Here is a 7499-nt window from a genome sequence, read left to right as displayed (position 1 = left end):
CCGAAGCGTTATTACTACTTCCTTCCCTGCCCGCTTCGCCCGCCCTCTGGATACCCACAATCCCACGCGGTGTGGGGCCGACCGGCCCACCGGGGTAGGCGGGGAAGCGGAAGCGGGCGGTGCTGCGGCTGACGGGGAAATGTCAGTCGCTTGACTGCTGACGGGTTTTCAGCCCCACCGGGAGCTCGCGGGCCTTCTGGCGACCGCCTCCTCGGTCCCCTCCGAGAGGAGGTCCCAGACTCTAGACAGTCTGTGGCGGACACGGAGTTTCCCGGAACCTTCCAGTTGCTGTCTGGCGAGATCGGACGGTGAGCCTAAGGGAAAGCGCGTGCGACTCTGGGTTCGGGGCTCGAGCCCAAGGGGAGACGGAGGGGAATCGGGGACATCCCGAGGAGCCGCCCCTAAAGGGCCTACGGCCCCCCGCCGCTGAGTGGGAGCAGTGGCCCTGCCCACTGGCTGTGTGAGAGGCGACCGGGAAGCTTCACCTGGGGAGAAAGACGGGCGACCCTTGGGACTGGGTCTATGGAGTGAAGCTTCCCGTCCTTTGTAAAACTGACAGCGACGATGCACGTCGGAGTGAGGGTCAGATCTGATCACGCGCCGTGACAGTGTTGTGTAAACTCCAGTGCAGGCCATGGTTTAATCTGAGGGGCGCGGGAGATTGCAGCAGGGAAAACGCGAATCCCTCTCTCTGGCAGCCTCGACAGGTCTCATAAACACTAGTAAGGCAATAAGTAAGACTGCAACTGTGAGGCTTGCACAGGGTTTGACCAGTGTAGCGCCAGGGAGCGCCTGCAAAGACTTTCGGTGCCCCTGACCCAACCAACCAACTGCATCTTAATGGGCATCACCCGCCCCCTTAAAGAGCTGCTCTTTCAGCCCATCTTCTGAGAAGAGGTTGGAAGCGATTAGAGAAAATGTGCCGTATTACAGGTTGAATAACCAGGCGAAATTGTGCAACCCGTACCTGCAAGTGTGACCCTGGGCAAGCAGGGAGGGAGACAGATTCAAAGCCTCATACAAATGAAGCGGATCTAGGAGGTTCAAGAGTAAGCTGGCCAGCTTGATCAAAAATGCAGTATTAAGTCATAGGACATACCCTCGTGGGGTTCGGGGGAGGGGAGAAACCGATTGGCTTTATGTTAGAATTAGACTTCCCTTGTCCAGACTGGTGCTGAACTTGAAAAGTAACTAGCTCTTGAGGAGGGTTTTTTCCTGAACCTTTTCAAGTTTGTTCTTGAAAGTGAGCTTGGTGTAAAGAAGAGATCTCTTCACTTGCCGTCTGATTGTTTATTGGTAAAGAATATTGATGGTGCTCAAAATTCATTACAGTAATGTCCTATATAGTATATTTTAAAACGCAACATCCTGATTCTTTCTCCATAAATTTACACTTACATTCAGGAGAAAGCTGTTGGCTCTGAAAACACCTTCTTTCCCTTAAGATTGCCAGCTCACCGAAGAGAATGTTTTTAACAAAATACAGAAAACCTTTGAACAAGGTTACAGCTTCCTTTAGTAGAATAAATGAGAGCTTGTAAACTGTTGGAGGTAAAAAGAATAAACAAGGGAAAAATTATACACCTTGATACCAGGATATAAAGTGGGAGAGGCCACCTCCAATATAAAGCTCATGGATGGGAAAGTCTGGCAGGCTGGTGCTGATCGTAAAGACAGGCGGTGTTCTCATGTGGGCCTGGCTTCAGCTAGGAGCTCCCTGAGAACTGGCATATGTGACTGTCTGAACTCCTGCCAGCAGGGTCTCCTGGGGGCTTCAGGGAGAGCCTGGCAGGCAGGAAAACCCACCTTCTATCACACAAATGCATACTTTCCTCTCTATTTGTCCTGATAACAAGCATACAGCTTGCTAGTATGGGAATAATCTGTTCACATCCCCTTTAATCATATCTTTTTTGTTAATAGAGTAAAAGTTTAAGTTGGTGTATGCAGTTCTTTTGAGTATATTTGGCAAGGAATTGCTTTCATTGAAGACTTCAGATTACCAGCTACATAGAGATTACAGTTTATTCCTTTAAAGAGCTGCACTATGATCGCTACAGATGTAGGGTATTTTCTTGATTAATCTTACTGTTACTCAAGATGCCTCATTTCCAATTTAGTAAAAATAAAAAATATATATATATATTTTGTATATTTTGGGGGCCTAGCATTATGGCTCAATTGGCTAATCCATCCCCTGCAGGCGCTGGGATGCCAAATAGGCCCTGGTTCATGTCTCAGCTGCTCCATTTCCCATCTGGCACCCTGTTTGTAGGCTGGGAAAGTAAAGGAGGATGACCCAATGCTTGGGACTTATACCCACATGGGAGACCATGAAGAAGCTCCTGGCTTCTGGCATCAGATAAGCTCAGCTCTGGCCATTGTGGCCATTTGGGAAGTGAACCAGTAGATACAGGATCTTTTTCTCTGTCTCTCCTTCTTTCTGTAAATCTCACTTTCCAATAAAAAAAAAAAATCAACACATCTTTCAAATGCTAACGTTAATAGGTCAATACCACCACAAAAGACTACATTTTTCAAAATAACTAGAAATGACACTGGGGCAAGAACTTCTTAGTACTCTTTGGAAACTTCAAACAAAATGCAGAGTGACTTTGTAAATTGATAAAGTATTTATCCTACAATTTGAGCTGCTTGAGAGAGAAAAGCACTATCATTAATGCATAACTGCAAGTTGATCCCAAGAATCAGGGCACAAATGGAACCAGAAAGGACGGGCAATCATAATGGACACTTTCTGTGACTAGATCGACAGACATATATACACAGTAGATTGCTAGTCTCATTCTGGAAAATTGCACATGACAAGAGATTCCAATTAAACTGATTTGGAAGAAGAATAATGTGCGCTTTCCTTAGTTCTGTCTTAACATGAAATCTTAAAATTTCTTTAATTTTTTTTCTTCTTTTGTTATTTACCTTTAAAAAAAAAACTAGAACAATTTCAGAGAAAAGGTTTCTATTTTCCAATCACATTTCATAGTTGTGTTTATTTATTTGAATGTCAGAGTTACAGAGAGAGAGGGAGAGGTGAGAGGGAGAAAGAGGTCTTCCATCTGCTGTTTCACTCCCTGGATGGCTGCATGGATGGGGCTCGGCTAGGGAGAAACCAGGAGTTAGGAGCTTCTTCCAGATCTTTCTGTCAATCACATTTCAAAAGAGTCCTTTTCCCTGCATCAATTTTATAGCAGATTTTAGTGTTGTGCTGCAACCTAAAGCTTTGGAATAAACAGGCTGGGCCAAGAGCAAAAGAATTTTAGGTTTGATTAAATTTGCTCTGTTTTTCCATGTGGGTGGCAGGGGCCCAAGCCTTCCCAGGCACGTTAGCAGTGAGCTGGATCTGGAAGTGGAGTAGCTGGTCTGTTTTTTCTATGTATATTAGAGTTGTATATTACATTAAATAAAGTAATGGTAATGTTGCCTGTAAGGTAAAAAGATTTTTGTTAAATTCTGTATTACACATGACTCAGCATTCTATCTTGATATATAGAGAAGAATCATCACAGGAGAGTATTCGTAATTTCATCACCATGACAACTAACAATGCATTATTTGGATAATTCACATTGCATGTGGAAAGGATACTAGGATTGGAGAAGAGGGGTGCAGCTGTGACAAGGCTTTGTTGTTAGGGTGCCTCGGTTTGAAGCACAGCGTTAGCCTTACCAGCTGTAGGAACTTAAAAATTACTTACATTTTTATGCTTTCTTCTCGATTAAGCAGGCACACTAACAATTTTTCTCACTAGGTTGTGAGGTTCAGATCAATGAACTATAATAAGTACAAACATGATACTAAGAATATAGTAAGTACACTAAATGTTAGCTATTTTTTTTAAAAAAATAAGTTTATCTCACTTATTGAAAAGCAAAACCACAAAGTTCCTATCCACTGCTTCCATCCCTACATGGCTGCAATAATCGGAGCCGTGCCCGCCTGGAGCCAGGAGCTTCATCTGGATTTTCTTCAATGGGGCAGGGACTTAATGACAGTGACTAAAGTCCTTGTCTTGCAAGTGCCGGAATCCCATATGAGCACCATATCCCATGTCCCAGTTGCTCCTCTTCCCTTCCAGCTCCCTGCTTGTGGCCTGGAAAAGCAGTAGAGGACAGCCCAAGCTTGTGACCCTGCACCTGCATGGGAGACCCAGAAGAAGCTCTTGGCTCCTGGATTCAGATTGGCTCAGCTCTGGCTGTTGCTGCCACTTGGGGAGTGAACCAGTGGATGGAAGATTTTTTTTCTCTTTCTCCTTCTCTCTGTAAATCTAAGAAAAATAAATAAACCTTAAAAAAAAAAAAGACTTGGATTAACTTCCAAGCTTTCCCAAGGAATTGATCCCAGGTTAATGATCCAGCACTAACAGAAAGCTGAATCAGAAGTGGAACAACTTAGACTTGAACTAGTGCCCATTCAGGATGCCAGCATTGCAGGTAGCAGCTTAACTCAGCATGCTGCAACGCTGGCCCCACTCCACCATCCTTTTTTTTTTTTTTTTTCTTTTCTGTTTTTCATTACTAGAATTCTAAGAGTTATTTTTTTCTCAAAATAAGTCATAGTTTTCAAACTTGCATTTTTAAGATTTTATTAAATTTTAGTTGTCTTTTTCTTCTCTGCTCTTTTTCATGCCTTAAGATGAAATAATTTGTATAGTTTTCTGCTTTCTTGTAGGGGCTTTTCACATTTTGGAGTGTATGGCATATGGTTAGTTCTTCAACTCAGATATTGGGTAGCTTCAAAACATCTGACTTGTTCCCATTTTTACATTGGAGCCTGTGATATTTTACACTCCAAACTGAAGTCTCTCCATACCTGAATCTTTGGATCTGAAAGTAACAGTTACATTTGAAAGATTTAAGTTTGGATTGTCAGTAGAGGGTTGCCAGCTTTTTATCATTCAGTTGTAGTTCTGGTTCCTTTAATTGTCCATCATTAGAGTCTTTAATTGTTGGTTTTTATTATTTATGTATTTAAGTAAGGATATCTTTCTAGTACTTTCTGAGTGATGAATACTGGATTCCAATCAGAATTTTTTTGTTCAATTTCAAAGTCTTTGGTTTTGAGAGTTTGTTTGGAGGTTCTAGCAGGGGAGCGCAGCTACTCGTATACCCTTGACCGAAGACCGGTCCTCCTCTAGCCAGGATGGTCGTCCTCTTTGAGCGCGCAGCTTCGGGAGGGACACACATGGAGCGGTGAGGGAGGAAGGGGACACCCGCCTAGCCAGCCAGATCAGCAGGATCAACCCTGACGATCAGTGGGGTGACAGATGTCGCAGCCAGATCGCCCTCACATCCGAAAGTCTTTGGTTTTGACAAAATTTTTGTCGATTTTTTCTCTGTTTATATTCTTTGCCTTCAATTGCTACCATTTCTCTCCTTCTCTGACTCTTTTAACATTTTAACATCCAGGTTACAAAATGACCTTAAGCTGTAGAATTTCCATTCAGACTATGTTGAACCTGAAGAACCATCACTAACTATACAGTCCTCAAGGAACAGTACTCCAAATCAGTAACATGAGCAAACTGATTACAAACCCATCATAAAGGCATTAAAAATAATACTGTGTGCTAGCTTGATAATTAGAAGAAAGACTGAATTGGATTTTAAATATTTAAGATTTGTGGAATTGATATTTTTCAGGAAATGATAACCTCTACTTTAGACACTACAACTTGATAGAATGGATGGACTGACATTTTGATTTTCAGTAAAACAATCTTTCGATGTTGTGATGTTAATACCAACCTATGATAGCTTTAATTATCTCTCCCCTTGTTATTTGTTTGAAAGGGAGAGAGAGAGAGATCAGTCTTCCATCAGCTGACTCACTTCCCAAATGACGGCAGCAGCTGGGGCTGGGCCAGGCTGATGCCAGGAGCCTGGAGCTCCGTTTGCATCTCCGCTTCAGTCAAGTGCAGTGACTTAGGGCCATCTTCTGCTGTTTCCTCGGTGTAGTAACAGGAAGCTGGATGGGAAGTAGAACAGCCTATGTAAGCATCTAGGTAGCAGCTTAACTCACCAACCCCCCTTTTTATTTCTTAATATGTGATACTAAATTGCAATTTGAGTACTACATAATGACTATTGTGGACAGAATTTTATTTTTCTCTTTGTCCTTCAAATCTTTTTGCAAAGCTTCTTTTGGTTACAGTTCAACCAATGATCTGTAATAGTCCACTTCCACTGTGTCATGGGCCTAGAAAAAGGGCCTTGTCTTTCTGTACCACTTTTACCTTGTGAACATGGCTCCGGGAAACGTTCAGCCTCTTCACAACAGACAGCTTAAATGGTGTTAGGCTACTTTGCAGACCAAGGGAGGTGATCCTAATTTGTGAAAAGAGGCACCAGCAGCCAGTTTTGTGACCTAAGCTTGTTTCTTTTTTATAGGAATGAGGATGGGCTGTGGCTGTTGCAGTCACTGAGGATGGGATGTGAAAAGCACTTGTCTCCATTCACTGTTCTCACTTATTATTTTTGAGGCAGTGGGGAAACCATTTAAGGTCAAGTTATCCTTTAGGCCATTGAGATAGCTAGATTTTTTCTGCATGCTCAAGGATGTACTATGCCTGCTACTTTTGATCTTCATTGCAATTCATGTGAGATGATGATCCTCGTTTAACAGCTTAAATTGCACAGAGTTACACAGTGATTAAATAAAGTTGGAATTTGAAACCCAGAACAAGTAGCTGTACCTTTAAATAGGCATTTAATATCCCAGAAAAAAATTAATTTTCTATTTTATGTACTTTATATTGACTTTTAATTTTTAAATTACAAAATCTATATTTTTAAACATTTTAAACATACACATATATAAGCACAAAGAAGACAATAAGAATAATCTCTTCATTGCATGATAACAGCCAATATTAGCATTTGGTTATATATCTGTGTATGCACAAATGTATGTATCTTTAAAAAAAAAAGACTCATTTATTTGAATTGCAGTTTTATAGGGAGAAAGATGTTTCATCCACAAAGTCACTCCCTGAACAGCCACAAGGGCTGGAGAAGCCAGGAGCTTCTTTAGGTCTCCCACAGGAGCGACAGGGCCCAAGCGCTTGAGCCATCCTCTGCTGCTTTTCCCAGGTGCATCAGCGGGAAGCTGGATCAGCAGCACAGCTGGTGTTACAGGTGGCACCACCCTGTATTTCTTGTATATCCTCCCCCACATCCCACCTGTGTGCTTTCTGATACCCTTTAAGGTATTGCTCTGGATCTCTTCTAGACTTAGACAGCTGTTTTAGTCCATGTCTGCAGCAGACTTACTTTGATTTGGCTGTGGACCCCTGCTGCCATCAATCTGGCCAGAGTGGCAGGATTAGTGACTCATGAAACTTGATCCTTTTCTCAAAGGAGCAGTGGGCAGTGAGGAGGCTGGTGGATTTTGTGGACTGTTGAGTTCCAACATTTAATTTCTTTTTATATAGTTAAATGATATTGTAGTGACAAATAACGTAGTAGTTATATTTTTGTTTT

The 7499-nt window shown here is 42.4% G+C and overlaps 1 protein-coding gene across 2 annotated transcripts in view; it reads left to right on the top strand.

The window, feature by feature from the left end:
- The first annotated feature begins 123 nt into the window (after positions 1–123).
- Positions 124–7499, top strand: part of LMBRD2 (LMBR1 domain containing 2) — a 39497-nt gene continuing 32121 nt past the window's right edge. For both annotated transcript variants that reach the window (XR_005883528.1, XM_040977463.1), the window contains exon 1: positions 124–308. The gene's annotated coding sequence lies outside the window, so the exon portion shown is untranslated. The remainder of the gene's footprint in view (positions 309–7499) is intronic.

The sequence above is a fragment of the Ochotona curzoniae genome, unplaced genomic scaffold, assembly GCF_017591425.1.
Source record: "Ochotona curzoniae isolate NIBS_2020 unplaced genomic scaffold, NIBS_Ocur_1.0 contig_2754, whole genome shotgun sequence".
Taxonomy (NCBI): Eukaryota; Metazoa; Chordata; class Mammalia; order Lagomorpha; family Ochotonidae; genus Ochotona; species Ochotona curzoniae.
This window is presented reverse-complemented; position numbering and strand designations above follow the sequence as displayed.